Here is a 16,588-nt window from a genome sequence, read left to right as displayed (position 1 = left end):
AAAAAATACACCTTATGGAACAGCGGGGACTGTGAGGAGACGCACACACACAGGTACATCCATACATACACACAGGTATTTAGTACTGTAGATATGTGGTAGTGGTGGAGTAGGGGCCTGTGGGAGCAGTGTGTTGTAAAATCTGTGAATGTATTGTTATGTTTTTAAAATTGTATGAACTGCCTTCATTTTATTCCTTTATTTACTCCTTTTATTCGTTGTCCCCAACACTCTAGGCGAACAGTTTTGATAGCCTTTAGCCGCACATCATACTACTCCGCCTCTGTTCCGCGGGTGATGTGGAGGTAAACCCAGGCCCTGCATGTCCCCAGGCACCCTCATTTGTTGACTTCTGTGATCGAAAAAGCCTTGGTTTCATGCATGTCAACATCAGAAGCCTCCTCCCTAAGTTTGTTTTACTCACTGCTTTAGCACAATCACCCAACCCTGATGTCCTTGCCGTGTCTGAATCCTGGCTTAGGAAGGCCACCAAAAATTCTGAGATTTCCATTCCCAACTATAACATTTTCCGTCAAGATAGAACTGCCAAAGGGGGAGGAGTTGCAGTTTACTGCAGAGATAGCCTGCAAAGTAATGTCATACTTTCCAGGTCCATACCCAAACAGTTCGAACTACTAATTTAAAAAATTACTCTCTCCAGAAATAAGTCTCTCACTGTTGCCGCCTGCTATCGACCCCCCTCAGCTCCCAGCTGTGCCATGGACACCATTTGTGAATTGATCGCCCCCCCATCTAGCTTCAGAGTTTGTTCTGTTAGGTGACCTAAACTGGGATATGCTTAACACCCCGGCAGTCCTACAATCTAAGCTAGATGCCCTCAATCTCACACAAATCATCAAGGAACCCACCAGGTACAACCCTAAATCTGTAAACAAGGGCACCCTCATAGACGTTATCTGACCAACTGGCCCTCCAAATACACCTCCGCTGTCTTCAATCAGGATCTCAGCGATCACTGCCTCATTGCCTGTATCCGCTACGGGTCCGCAGTCAAACGACCACCCCGCATCACTGTCAAACGCTCCCTAAAACATTTCTGCGAGCAGGCCTTTCTAATCGACCTGGCCCAGGTATCCTGGAAGGATATTGACCTCATCCCGTCAGTTGAGGATGCCTAGTCATTCTTTAAAAGTAACTTCCTCACCATCTTAGATAAGCATGCTCCGTTCATAAAATGCAGAACTAAGAACAGATATAGCCCTTGGTTCACTCCAGACCTGACTGCCCTCGACCAGCACAAAAACATCCTGTGGCAGACTGCAATAGCATCGAATAGTCCCCGCGATATGCAACTGTTCAGGGAAGTCAGGAACCAATACACGCAGTCAGTCAGGAAAGCAAAGGGCCAGATTTTTCAAGCAGAAATTAGCATCCTGTAGCTCTAACTCTAAAAAGTTCTGGGACACTGTAAAGTCCATGGAGAACAAGAGCACCTCCTCCCAGCTGCCCACTGCACTGAGGCTAGGTAACACGGTCACCATCGGTAAATCCATGATAATCGAAAACTTCAACAAGCATTTCTCAACGGCTGGCCATGCCTTCCTCCTGGCTACTCCAACCTCGGCCAACAGCTCCGCCCCCCCCGCAGCTACTCGCCCAAGCCTCCCCAGCTTCTCCTTTACCCAAATCCAGATAGCAGATGTTCTGAAAGAGCTGCAAAACCTGGACCCATACAAATCAGCTGGGCTTGGCAATCTGGACCCTCTATTTCTGAAACTATCCGCCGCCATTGTCGCAACCCCTATTACCAGCCTGTTCAACCTCTTTCATATCGTCTGAGATCCCCAAGGATTGGAAAGCTGCCGCAGTCATCCCCCTCTTCAAAGGGGGAGACACCCTGGACCCAAACTGTTACAGACCAATATCCATCCTGCCCTGCCTATCTAAGGTCTTCGAAAGCCAAGTCAACGAATCCCACTGTACCTTCTCCGCTGTGCAATCTGGTTTCCGAGCCGGTCATGGGTGCACCTCAGCCACGCTCAAGGTACTAAACGCTCTCATAACCGCCATCGATAAAAGACAGTACTGTGCAGCCGTCTTCATCGACCTGGCCAAGGCTTTCAACTCTGTCAATCACCATATTCTTATCGGCAGACTCAGTAGCCTCGGTTTTTCTAATGACTGACTTGCCTGGTTCACCAACTACTTTGCAGACAGAGTTCAGTGTGTCAAATCGGAGGGCATGTTGTCCGGTCCTCTGGCAGTCTCTATGGGGGTGCCACAGGGTTCAATTCTCGGGCCGACTCTTTTCTCTGTATATTTCAATGATGTTGCTCTTGCTGCGGGCGATTCCCTGATCCACCTCTACGCAGACGACACCATTCTGTATACTTCTGGCCCTTCCTTGGACACTGTGCTATCTAACCTCCAAACGAGCTTCAATGCCATACAACACTGCTTCCGTGGCCTCCAACTGCTCTTAAAACGCTAGTAAAACCAAATGCATGCTTTTCAACGGTTTGCTGCCTGCACCCGCACGCCCGACTAGCATCACCACCATGGATGGTTCCGACCTAGAATATGTGGACATCTATAAGTACCTAGGTGTCTGGCTAGACTGTAAACTCTCCTTCCTGACTCATATCAAACATCTCCAATCTAAAATAAAATCTAGAGTCGGCTTTCTATTCCGCAACAAAGTCTCCTTCACTCACGCCGCCAAACTTACCCTAGTAAAACTGACTATCCTACCGATCCTCGACTTCAGCGATGTCATCTACAAAATAGCTTCCAATACTCTACTCAGCAAACTGGATGCAGTTTATCACAGTGCCATCCGTTTTGTTACTAAAGCACCTTATACCACCCACCACTGCGACCTGTATGCTCTAGTCGGCTGGCCCTCGCTACATATTCGTCGCCAGACCCAGTGGCTCCAGGTCATCTACAAGTCCATGCTAGGTAAAGCTCCGCATTATCTCAGTTCACTGGTCACGATGGTAACACCCACCCGTAGCACACGCTCCAGCAGGTGTATCTCACTGATCATCCCTAAAGCCAACACCTCATTTGGCCGCCTTTCCTTCCAGTTCTCTGCTGCCTGTGACTGGAACGAATTGCAAAAATCGCTGAAGTTGGAGACTTATCTCCCTCACCAACTTTAAACATCTGCTATCTGAGCAGCTAACTGATCGCTGCAGCTGTACATAGTCCATCGTAAATAGCCCACCCAATTTACCTACCTCATCCCCATACTGTTTTTATTTATTAACTTTTCTGCTCTTTTGCACACCAGTATCTCTACCTGCACATGACAATCTGATAATTTATCACTCCAGTGTTAATCTGCAAAATTGTAATTATTTGCCTACCTCCTCATGCCTTTTGCACACAATGTATATAGACTCTTTTTTTTCTACTGTGTTATTGACTTGTTAATTGTTTACTCCATGTGTAACTCTGTATTGTTGTCTGTTCACACTGCTATGCTTTATCTTGGCCAGGTCGCAGTTGTAAATGAGAACTTGTTCTCAACTAGCCTACCTGGTTAAATAAAGGTGAAATAAAAATACAATAAATACAAATTTTGCTGGAACCCAGAGGAAGAGTAGCTGCTGCCTTGGCAGGAACTAAATGGGGATCCATAATAAACCCCAGGAAGAGTAGCTGCTGCCTTGGCAGGAACTAAATGGGGATCCATAATAAACCCCAGGAAGAGTAGCTGCTGCCTTGGCAGGAACTAAATGGGGATCCATAATAAACTCCAGGAAGAGTAGCTGCTACCTTGGCAGGAACTAATGGGGATCCATAATAAATACAGGATGTTGGTCTTCAGAGATGAGCAATGAAGTGAGTGTTCTCCTCCCTCTACACAAGGCCAATGGTGTTCTCCTCCCTCTACACAAGGCCAATGGTGTTCTCCTCCCTCTACACAAGGCCAATGGTGTTCTCCTCCCTCTACACAAGGCCAATGGTGTTCTCCTCCCTCTACACAAGGCCAATGGTGTTCTCCTCCCTCTACACAAGGCCAATGGTGTTCTCCTCCCTCTACACAAGGCCAATGGTGTTCTCCTCCCTCTACACAAGGCCAATGGTGTTCTCCTCCCTCTACACAAGGCCAATGGTGTTCTCCTCCCTCTACACAAGGCTAATGAGGGATTTTCAGGGTGAAACACATCCTACACCACAAAGGTTTTGTCTCGTCTTCCTCAGTGTTTGTATGGCTTCATACCAGGCTTAAAATCAAGTTTACCAAGCTACCAATTACTTTACACTTGAAGAAGTTCACCTACACTGAAGAAACATAACTAAAGTTACTTTGAAAAAGTAGTTCACCACATCCAAACTACTTAGTGAAAAATAGAATATCTAAAATGCCATAGAATACAAATTGCAAGATGTGTAACTTGGCCTATTGAGCAGAAAAACAGTTTTAAGTGAGAATTGGGCAGATCTGATGTTGGAAAATGAAGTAAATTCTTGCCTATTTCATTTTCTTTCTGCTAGAAAAAGTAATGTAGTGCTCAATTGCTCAATTGTTACAGTGAAAACACTACCACTACCAGTACTGCTACATTAATCTTAATTAATCTTAATTACTAGTTTTTTTAAATTGTATCTTTATTTAACTAGGCAAAGAACAAATTCTTATTTTCAATGACGGCCTAGGAACAGTGGTTTTAACTGCCTTGTTCAGGGGCAGAACGACAGATTTTTACCTTGTCAGCTCAGGGATTTGATCTTGCAACCTTTCAGTTACTAGTCCAACGCTCTAACCACTAGGCTACGCTGCCGCCCCAACTACATGTAGTTTATTTCTCCCCAACATTGCTTCCTAGTCCCCTCCATGCAAGGCCAAAGTGATGGCCCGGGGGAGGGTTGTAGAATTACAGTACCAGTCAAAGGTTTGGACATACCTCATACATGAGTAGGTATCTCTTCATTTTTTTTATTTTCTACATTGAACAACAATAGTGAAGACATCAACACTATGAAATAACACATATGGAATCATGTAGTAACCAACAAAGTGTTAAACAAATCAAAATATATTTAATATTTGAGATTCTTCAAAGTACCTCTGCTGCAGAGGATAAGTTCCTTAGAATTACCAGCCCAAATACAAGTTCAAGTAACAGACACATCTCAACATCAACTGTTCAGAGGAGACTGCGTGAATCAGACGTTCATGGTCAAATTGCTGAAAAGAAACCACTACTAAAGGTCACCAGTAAGAAGAGGAGACTTGCTTGGGCCAAGAAACACGAGCAATGAACATTACACCGGTGGAAATCTGTCCTTTGGTCTGATGTGAGATTTTTGGCTCGAACTGCCGTGTCTTTGTGAGATGCAGAGTAGGTGAACAGATGATCTCTGCATGTATGGTTCCCACCGTGAAGCATGGAGGAAGAGGTGTGATGGTGACACAGTGATTCATTTAGAATTCAAGTCACACTTAACCAGCATGGCTACCACAGCATTCTGCAGCGATACGTCATGCCATCTGGTTTGCGCTTAGTGGGACTATCATTTGTTTTCCCAACAGGACAATGACCCAACACACTCCAGGTTGTGTAAGTGATATTTGACCAAGAAGGAAAGTGATGGAGTGCTGCATCAGATTACCTGTTCTCCACAATCACCCAACCTCAACGCAATTGAGATGGTTTGGGATGAGTTAGACCGCAGAGTGAAGGAAAAACAGCCAACAAGTGCTCAGCATATGTGGGAACTCCTTCAAGACTGTTGGAAAAGTATTCCAAGTGAAGCTGTTTGAGAGAAGCCAAGAGTGTGCAAAGCTGTCATCAAGGCAAACAGTGGCTACTTTGAAGAATCTCAAATATATTTTTGATTTGATTAACACTTTTTTTGGTTACTACATGATTCCATATGTGTTATGTCATAGCTTTGATGTCTTCACTATGATTGTACAATGTAGAAAATAGTAAAAAAAAATAAAGAAAAACCCTTGAATGAGTAGGTGTGTCCAAACTTTTGACTGGTACTGTATATGAAACCACTCAAGAGGTAAATGGACATTCTCAGACTGGTCTTCTTCAGCAGGAGAGGAGAGATCTGAAGTCAATCACTGAGATCATGAAGGATCATCATGAGCGCTGACTCCAAAAACCTGATTTAGCATTTTGTTCCGTCCCCAGATATTGTTGATAGGGAGTGTTTACAGCTGCTACTCAGTTTCAAATAACATGTGAACTGTTACCTATTCTGCATACTGCGGTCCTGCAGACTGCGGGTCCTGCATACTGCATGTCCTGCAGACTGCGGGTCCTGCAGACTGCGGGTCCTGCAGACTGCGGGTCCTGCATACTGCGGTCCTGCAGACTGCGGGTCCTGCATACTGCGGGTCCTGCAGACTGCGGGTCCTACATACTGCATACTGCGGGTCCTACAGACTGCGGGTCCTGCATACTGCGGGTCCTGCATACTGCGGGTCCTGCAGACTGCGGGTCCTGCAGACTGCGGGTCCTGCAGACTGCGGGTCCTACATACTGCAGACTGCGGGTCCTGCAGACTGCGGGTCCTGCATACTGCGGTCCTGCGGGTCCTGCATACTGCGGGTCCTGTAAATCTCTCTCCTCTTCTCCCCTAACCATAGTAGTCTTTATCTGGGCTAGAGATCTGGGCTCTGTCAAAGCTCCAGAAAACACAGGATACAGCTGTCCCTTAAACACTGGAGGAAGAAAAAGGACACACCACCACACCCTCCACCCACGCTGCTCGCTTTCCTCTTCCACCCATTCCTCTCCCTAAACATGTCCTCTGGCCATAAACAAAGCCTTGTGACACTAGGAGAGAGGAGAGGCAAGAGTCGAGTGTTGAGAACTTTTCACACTACTGAGACGAACCAAACCAAGCTGTTCCGGGTGAAAATAAAATATCTGAGCCAGCATTGTTTGGTTCGGGTCGGCATGATAGTGTGAAGACGGTGGAGTGTCGTGGGCTAGGAGTGGTGGTAGGATGACCCTAAACTGGAGACAAAAAATATATATATTTCACTTTTATTTAACCAGGTAGGCCTGTTAAAGTTCTCATTTACAACTGCGACCTGGTCAAGACAGAGCAAAGCAGTGCGACACAAACAACAAGGTTACACATGGAGTAAACACATGTACAGTCAATAACACAATAGAAAAGTCTATATACAGTGTGTGCAAATGTAGTACGATTAAGGAGGTAAGGCAATAAATAGGCTGTAGTGGCAAAATAATTACAATTTAGCAATTAAACACTGGAGTGCTAAATGTGCAAGTATAGATACTGGGGTGCAAAGGAGCAAAAATAACAATAATAATATGGGGATGAGGTAGTTGGGTGGGCTATTTACAGAGGGGCTATGTACAGGTGCAATGATTGGTAAGCTGCTCTGACAGCTGATGCTTAAAGTTAGTGAGGGAAGTCTCCAGCTTCAGTGATTTTTGCAATTCGTTCCAGTCACTGGCAGTAGAGAACTGGAAGGAAAGGCAGCCAAAGGAGAAGTTGACTTTGGGGATGACCAGTGAAATATACCTGCTGGAGCGCGTGCAACGGGTGGGTGCTGCTATGGTGACCAGTGAACTGAGATAAGGCGGGGCTTTACCTGGCAAAGATCCCCATATTATTGTTATTTTTGCTCCTTTGCACCCCAGTATCTCTACTTGCACATCTAGCACTCACATCTAGCACATCTAGCAGTGTTTAATTTCTAAATTGTAATTATTTCACCACTACAGCCTATTTATTGCCTTACCTCCTTAATCTTACTACATTTGCACACACTGTATATGACCTGGAGCCAGTGGGTTTGGCAACGAATATGAAGCGAGGGCTAGCCAACGAGAGCGTACAGGTCGCAGTGGTGTGTAGTATATGGGGCTTTGGTGAGAAAATGGATGGCACTGTGATAGACTACATCCAGATTTCTGAGTAGAGGTTTGGAGGCTATTTTGTAAATGACATCGCTGAAGTCAAGGATCAGTAGGATAGTCAGTTTTACCTGGGTGTTTGGCAGCATGAGTGAAGTAGGCTTTGTTGCGAAATAGGAAGCCGATTCTAGATTTAATTTTGGATTGGAGATGTTTAATGTGAGTCTGGAAGGAGAGTTTACAGTCTAACCAGACACCTAGGTATTTGTAGTTGTCCACATATTCTAAGTCAGAACCGTCCAGAGTAGTGATGCTGGACGGGCGGGCAGGTGCGGGCAGTGATCGGTTGAAGAGCATGCATTTAGTTTTGCTTGCATTTAAGAGCAGTTGGAGGCCACGGAAGGAGAGTTGTATGGCATTGAAGCTCGTCTGGAGGTTTGTTAATAGAATAACCAAAGAAGGGCTAGAAGTATACAGAATGGTGTCGTCTGCGTAGAGGTGGATCAAAGAATCACCAGCAGCAAGAGCGACATCATTGATGTATACAGAGAAAAGAGACGGCCCGAGAATTGAACCCTGTGGCACCCCCATAGAGACTGCCAGAGGTCCGGACAACAGGCCCTCCGATTTGACACACTGAACTCTATCTGAGAAGTAGTTGGTGAACCAGGCGAGGCAGTCATTTTGAGAAACAAGGCGGTTGAGTCTGCCGATAAGAATGCAGTGATTGACAGAGTCGAAAGCCTTGGCCAGGTCGATGAAGACGGCTGCACAGTACTGTCTTTTATCGATGGTGGTTATGATGTCGTTTAGTACCTTGAGCGTGACTGCAGTGCACCCATGACCAGCTCGGAAACCAGATTGCATAGCGGAGAAGGTACGGTGGGATTCGAAATGGTCGGTGATCCGTTTGTTAACTTGGCTTCTCAAAGACTTTAGAAAGGCAGGGCAGGATGGTATAGGTCTGTAACAGTTTGGGTCTAGAGTGTCTCCCCCTTTGAAGAGGGGGATGACCGCAGCAGCTTTCCAATCTTTAGGGATCTCAGACGATACGAAAGAGTGGTTGAACAGGCTAGTAAAATGGTTTGTAAGAATTGCGGCCGACAATTTTAGAAAGAGAGGGTCCAGATTGTCTAGCCCAGCTGATTTGTTGGGGTCCAGATTTTGCAGCTCTTTCAGAACATCAGCTATCTGGATTTGGGTGGAATGTTGTGGGCTAGGAGAGGTTAGCGTGACACTAAACTGTGACAGCTGAATTATTTTCATTTCCCATAAAAATCAGTTTGTCAGGCCACTGTACTGAAAGAGGGAGAAAAATTTAACAAAATGGCCTCCCACTATTTCACATGAGCTTTATCAAGAAATGATGTCATTCAAAACTAACATAATCCCTGTTTACATTTTTCTGGTGACACATTTCACGAAGCGTGGCTTTAAAATATTGTACAAACTCACCACGCATTATGCAATGAATCAGCTTCTCATTTTTACACACAGTGACAGATGGCTAGCGTCTCTGGTCATTCACACAAATGTAAACTTCCTTCCCTCTTTCATTGTTACAGACCTCATAAAGTCTCACCCAAGACAACGTGAAGCTACAAAACAGTCTTAAAGAGACCTTCTGTCTTCTTCTATTCTATTGGAAGTTGTCCTGTTCAGGACTCTGAGTCTGTAAACAATCGTTTCTCAGAGCTTGTTGGTGTCTCTCTGTCTGACATTAGCTCGTACAACTGGAATTGCTTTACATAAAAGCATCTGAACAAATTAACTGAGACTTACTGGGTTCATTTGTTCTTAATTGTTAACAGCTAGGCACCATGAGTTCTGACCACAAATCCAGTCCCTGGCAACACTTACATTAGAGAGATTGGCAGAAGTCTATTTTATTAGATTTTTTAAATGGACTTCAATTCATTATGTTACGGCTAAGTAATGTTTTGCCAAATCAAGCATGTCTCAGTGCAGTGTGGGTGAGGCAAAAATAACAGACTGAGGAGGACGTAATTGATTCACTGGTATGTTCAAGCGGTCTGAATGTAAATAACAACAACATCAGTACTGCAACACTTAACAGTTAGTCTACACGATGACATCACCCTAGGTAAACAGGAAGTTACATGGAAAGGGACTCGGCAACATTATGAAAGAAAGATACAATATGCCTGTAAATGAATCCATTCAAAACATGACCTTCCAGATACGTAAAGTCCCCAACTTCAACTCTCCACTGGTTCTTCAAGTCAAACAATTAGCGGAAGTGGACAAGTGGTAAAAGCACTTGCTAAAACGGAGGGAGGACCCACGCAGGCCTCTGGAATACATACAGGATGCTGGCTGAGCTGGTTGGGGGGGTAGGCTGTATGTATAAATAACAGGGAAGCACTATTGTGAGACACATTATGTCATTGTTCTGCGCTAGGCTAGCTATGGCCGCCATGCTGCCTGGATGACAGTACAGGCAGTCCCATTTTGTGCTTCTCTCTCTCTCTCTCGCTCTCTCTGACTGAGAGTGTTTTAGTCAAGCACACACTGTCCCTCTTCTTTGGGAGAAACAACATTCAGACAGTGTCAAAGGAGCATCTTCTGTACACACCCACACATGGTTAGATCTGAACACCACTTAGAGAAGTAAAAACTGCCAGAAAGTCATTACAGAGTTACATAAATCAGGAGTTTATCTGTGTCCTCCCTGTCGACTCTATGAAGGAGGAGACGGCAGTACAAGACATAGATCTGAACACCTGGATGACCTTATCCTTTGTTAGGACAGGCCCAAGTATCCCTTTCAGGCGCAGACCCCATTCACCAATCATACTATATAGTACATACAGTGGATACATGACAATCATTCATTTGATCTTTAGGATAATGAGGTTGAGGATACATGACAATCATTCATTTGATCTTTAGGATAATGAGGTTGAGGATACATGACAATCATTCATTTGATCTTTAGGATAATGAGGTTGAGGATACATGACAATCAGTCCAAAGATCCAAAAATCCCCCTGTTCTCTCCCTCTAATTATTAGAATGTGCCCTCACAGGGCAGAATGACTTTGACACCCATACTCTAATGTATCTTGATGGTCAAGCTGCTCCCACAACAGCTCAGTAGGGTTGAGATCCAGTGACTGTGCTGGCCACTCCATTATAGACAGAATACCAGCTGACTGCTTCTTCCCTAAATAGTTCTTACATAGTTTGGAGCTGTGCTTTGGGACATTGTCCTGTTGTAGGAGGAAATTGGCTTCACTTAAGCGCCGACCACAGGGTATGGAATGGTGTTGCAAAATGGAGTGATAGCCTTCCTTCTTCAAGATCCCCTTTACCCTATATAAATATCCCACTTTAACACCACCAAAGCACCCCCAGACCCTCACATTGCCTCCACCATGCTTGACAGTTGGCGTCAAACACTCCTCCAGCATCGTTTCATTTTTTTCTGCATCTCACAAATGTCCTTCTTTGTGATCCTAACACCTCAAACTTAGATTCGTCTGCCCATAACATTCATTTTCAATCTTCCTCTGTCCAGTGTCTGTGTTCTTTTGCCCATCTTAATATTTTATTTTAATTGGCCAGTCTGAGATATGGCTTTTTCTTTGCAACTCTGCCCACCGTCCCGGAGTCGCCTCTTCACTGTTGACGTTGAGACTGGTGTTTTGCGGGTACTATTTAATGAAGCTGCCAGTTGAGGATTTGTGATGCGTCTGTTTTAGAGGTCGACCGATTATGATTTTTCAACACCGCTACCGATTATCGGAGGACCAAAAAAGCCTATACAGATTAAATCGGCCGATTTTTATTTATTTATTTGTAATAATGACAATTACAGCAATACTGAATGAACACTTATTTTAACTTAATATAATACATCAATAAAATCAATTTAGCCTCAAGTAAATAATAAAACATGTTCAATTTGGTTTAAATAATGCAAAAACAAAGTGTTGGAGAAGAAAGTCAAAGTGCAATATGTGCCATGTAAGAAAGCTAACGTTTAAGAGAACATATGAAAGCTGGTGGTTCCTTTTAACATGAGTCTTCAACATTCCCAGGTAAGAAAGTTTAGGTTGTAGTTATTATAGGAATTATAGGACTATTTCCCTCTATACCATTTGTATTTCATTAACCTTTGACTATTAGATGTTCTTATAGGCACTTTAGTATTGCCAGTGTAACAGTATAGCTTCCGTCCCTCTCCTCGCTCCTCCCTGGGCTCGAACCAGGAACACAACGACAACAGCCACCACCGAAGCAGCGTTACCCATGCAGAACAAGGGGAACAACTACTAGAAGGCTCAGAGCGAGTGACGTTTGAAACGCTATTAGCGCGCGTTAACTAGCTAGCCATTTCACATCGGTTACACCAGCCTCATCTCGGGAGTTGATAGGCTTGAAGTCATAAACAGCGCAATGCTTGATGCAAAACGAAGAGCTGCTGGCAAAATGCACGAAAGTGCTGTTTGAATTAATGTTTACGCGCCTGCTTCTGCCTACCACCGCTCAGTTAGATACTTGTATGCTTGTATGCTCAGTCAGATTATATGCAACGCAGGACACACTAGATAATATCTAGTAATATCATCAACCATGTGTAGTTAACTAGTGATTATGATAGTTTTTTACAAGATAAGTTTAATGCTAGCTAGCAACTTACCTTGGCTTACTGAATTCACGTAACAGGCAGTCTCCTTGTGGAGTGCAACGAGAGAGAGGCAGGTCGTTATTGCGTTTGACTAGTTAACTGTAAGGTTGCAAGATTGGATCCCCGAGCTGACAAGGTGAAAATCTGTCGTTCTGCCCCTGAACGAGGCAGTTAACCCACCGTTCCTAGGCCGTCATTGAAAATAAGAATGTGTTCTTAACTGACTTGCCTAGTTAAATAAAGGTGTAAAAAAAAATAATTTAAATAAATAAATAATACAGATTTCCGATTGTTTTGAAAACTTGAAATCGGCCCTAATTAAATCGGCCATTCCGATTAATCGGTTGACCTTTAGTCTGTTTCTCAAACTAGACAGTAATGTACTTGTCCTCTTGCTCAGTTGTGCACTGGGGCCTCCCACTCTTCATTCTATTCTGGTTAGAGTAGTACACAGCGTTGTACAAGATCTTCAGTTTCTTGGCAATTTCTCGCATGGAATAGCCTTCATTTCTCAGAACAAGAATAGACTGACGAGTTTCAGAAGAAAGGTCTTTGTTTCTGGCCATTTTGAGCCTGTAATCGAACCCACAAATGCTGATGCTCCAGATACTCAACTAGTCTAAAGAAGGACAGTTTTATTGCTTCTTTAAATCAGGACAACAGTTTTCAGCTGTGCTAACAATTGCAAACGGGTTTTCTAATGATCAATTATCCTTTTAAAATGATAAACTTGGATTAGCGAACACAACGTGCCATTGGAACCAAGGAGTGATGGTTGCTGATAATGGCCTCTGTACGCCTATGTAGATATTACATTAAAAAAAGCTGCCATTTCCAACTACAATAGTCATTTACAACATGAAAAATGTCTACACTGTATTTCTGATCAATTTGATGTTATTTTAAATGGGGGAAGTGCTTTTCTTTCAAAAACAAGGTAATTTCTAAGTGACCCCAAATGTTTGAATGGTAGTGTATGCCAAACCAAAAAAAATATTGATTTCAATGTTTACTTTGAATAATTTACACAGAAAATGTCACAAAAACCCATTTACTGGAAGACCTGTGCAGATGCAAAGTATGGTAACAGAATTACAGTCAAATCTCCCTCAGTTTTTTTTTTTGTGACCAAGTTTTCCAAAAACTCTTAAAATAACTGCTCCGAATTAAGATTCAAAGATGTCTGGAGAAAGAATGGGGGTGTCAGCTATGTCATGACACCTCGAGTTAAAAAAAATATATAGATATTTGTTGTTGTTGAACTACAGTAAGTCAAGTGGATTTACATCCGGGAATGGAGTTACGGTAACAGAATTACATCATGGTTCCCTGATCTGTATTATACAAAAATGCATAATTATGAATATGATTATCTTCAGGGTGATATATCCTGAATAAAGTACACAAAGATAGAAATACGCAATATCCTTATTTTGCATATTTGGGTATTATTCTACACACAAACTATTATTCTAATGAGCTCCGCCCCCAAACAAGAACACATTTGTCTGGTCCGGACCAATCATAGACATCGATGTTTCACAAGTTTGGACATTAACAGTAGAGATCAGTAGAGTAGAGTTCAGTACAGTACAGTAGATATGTTCAGTACACTACAGTACATTATACTGTACTTTAGTGTGCTCTACTGTACTGAAACTTTACTGTACAGTACTTTTCTTTACTGTCTGTCTATCTTTCCCAAATGAGTTGGTGAAATTATCCTCAACATGGAGGGTATAATCCCAGCAACATGGGTGTTATTATGAATCACTGTAAAAAAATAAATAAAAAAATAAAAAAAACATTATGGTTGCTTAACACAATGTACCCGACATCACTGAAACACAACAGGCTGTCTGTGTTTCATTTGGATTTTAGACAGAAAAGCAAAGTGAATTTAACGTGAACTCTTTGGGGTTTGGAAACGTGTTGAATATTAAACGTAAGTGGAGCTACAGTAGTAGTTTGTTGATCCGTAGTGTGAATTACACGTGAAACTCTGTTACAAATCTATGCTACTTTATACTGCGTCACATATAATAACTCAGATAACGATGGCTGTGGTCTTCATCTATAGACAGAGAGAGAGGCCTCTGAAGGTCAATGTTTCTGGGCCGTGTAACGTCGTGCATCACACAAAACCCATCTAATGACCAAAGACGGAGGAGACACTGTATACAGTGTGACTGTAGAGGAACGATCATCTGGGCCTTTGCTTACAAGTGACACTGACACCCAAACAATTTAACATTCAGCCATTTTCATGTAAATGAATAATCTCACCTCTCCACAATCCTAAAAACAGAGCTAAAATTGGGAAGCATTTTAAATGGGAAATTCCGGTGATTATTTTTCAACTTGTGTTTCTCTGTCCTCTGGCGCTGCTGCTGCACTATCTAATAACTTACTGAACATATGTTCAAGGCTGCTCTTGATTTAAATCAGGTTTCAGCTGTGAAACGCTACAACTGACAGATTCCAAGACTCAAAACCCACTCAATGCGAAGAGGAGGGTGGGATGTGCCCCTAGCAAATCTACAACGGGGTGGGGTGTCTGTAAAACATTAGTTTACAGCAAAACAGACAGGTGACTGACTGACTGTATAATGGGTGAAATGTTACAATAGGCTCACATTCCAAGCCCATGCGATGTCATGAGATTGGCAATTCTTAAACATGGTTATATGTATATATTTAAAATGTAAAAGAAATCATTACACAGAATCGAATTGATTATTCTGCGGTCGGCCAACACACAACTCTACAAGTAACATATAATGACATTCTCTCATTATTCACCCAGTTACTGTGAAAAAAGACAATATTAGGCCTATAGTATGGAAGAAGTGCGCTCCATAAAATCTCCTGTTAGCTGGATGTCGCCGATACACAGCGTGAGCTCCAGATGATCACTGAAACGTTGGAATCTATCCGTCTAAATATTAGAATAATCCCGTTTTACCTTCTGCCGTGTTTCGATGTGCGTGGTTGTTTTCTCAAAGCAACATGTAAATACTTGAATCCTTCGGTTTTTCCGTTGTGACGGGGACCGCTCATGACTTGGGCAGCAGAAGAAGCATTGTCCTTGTCGGCAACTTTCTTGCAATGGTGAGTGAGTTTACTCCACAGAGTATCAAGGAGATCTTAATTAAAGGGAAGGGCGGTAGTGATGTTTAGCCGACATTTTTCCCCGTTCAAACTCATTATCCGTCCACTTCAAAGTTGCACATACTGGTAATTCATAGACATAAATGCAATATTTATATATCCACTATATTGCTTTGCGCAATACATTTAAGAAACGGAATAGGCCTACTATTGACACCTTGCATTCTGGTCATTTAATTTAATTCAATTTATCCACTTGTTTTAAAAACATTCCCTATTGCCTACAAAATAACAAAAAAACTACACAGTATGTGCAATGTGTAGGCTACATTTTAGTGTGCATTTAGTTAGGTTAGGTTTAGTTAGGTTGGGTTTAGTTAGGTTAGGGTAGGGTAGCTTTAGTTAGGTTAGGTTTAGTTAGGTTAGGGTAGCTTTAGTTAGGTTAGGTTTAGTTAGGTTAGGGTAGCTTTAGTTAGGTTAGGTTTAGTTAGGTTAGGGTAGCTTTAGTTAGGTTGGGTTTAGTTAGGGTAGCTTTAGTTAGGTTAGGGTAGCTTTAGTTAGGTTAGGTTTAGTTAGGTTAGGGTAGCTTTAGTTAGGTTAGGTTTAGTTAGGGTAGGTTTAGTTAGGGTAGCTTTAGTTAGGTTAGGGTAGCTTTAGTTAGGTTAGGTTTAGTTAGGGTAGCTTTAGTTAGGTTTAGTTAGGTTAGGGTAGCTTTAGTTAGGTTAGGGTAGCTTTAGTTAGGTTAGGTTTAGTTAGGTTAGGGTAGCTTTAGTTAGGTTAGGTTTAGTTAGGTTAGGGTAGCTTTAGTTAGGTTAGGTTTAGTTAGGGTAGCTATAGTTAGGTTTAGTTAGGTTAGGGTAGCTTTAGTTAGGTTAGGGTAGCTTTAGTTAGGGTAGCTTTAGTTAGGTTAGGTTTAGTTAGGGTAGCTTTAGTTAGGTTTAGTTAGGTTAGGGTAGCTTTAGTTAGGTTAGGGTAGCTTTAGTTAGGTTAGGTTTAGTTA

At 42.8% G+C, this 16,588-nt stretch overlaps 1 protein-coding gene across 1 annotated transcript in view; it reads right to left on the bottom strand.

Moving 5' to 3' along the window:
• LOC139390915 (arf-GAP with Rho-GAP domain, ANK repeat and PH domain-containing protein 3-like) overlaps nucleotides 1-15,590 on the bottom strand; it is a 53,395-nt gene extending 37,805 nt beyond the window's left edge. The window contains exon 1 of the mRNA XM_071138294.1: nucleotides 15,443-15,590. The gene's annotated coding sequence lies outside the window, so the exon portion shown is untranslated. The remainder of the gene's footprint in view (nucleotides 1-15,442) is intronic.
• Nucleotides 15,591-16,588: the final 998 nt, after the last annotated feature.

The sequence above is a fragment of the Oncorhynchus clarkii genome, chromosome 31, assembly GCF_045791955.1.
Source record: "Oncorhynchus clarkii lewisi isolate Uvic-CL-2024 chromosome 31, UVic_Ocla_1.0, whole genome shotgun sequence".
Classification (NCBI taxonomy): Eukaryota; Metazoa; Chordata; class Actinopteri; order Salmoniformes; family Salmonidae; genus Oncorhynchus; species Oncorhynchus clarkii.
The sequence above is the reverse complement of the archived record's forward strand: the minus strand, read 5'-3'. Positions and strand labels throughout refer to the sequence as shown.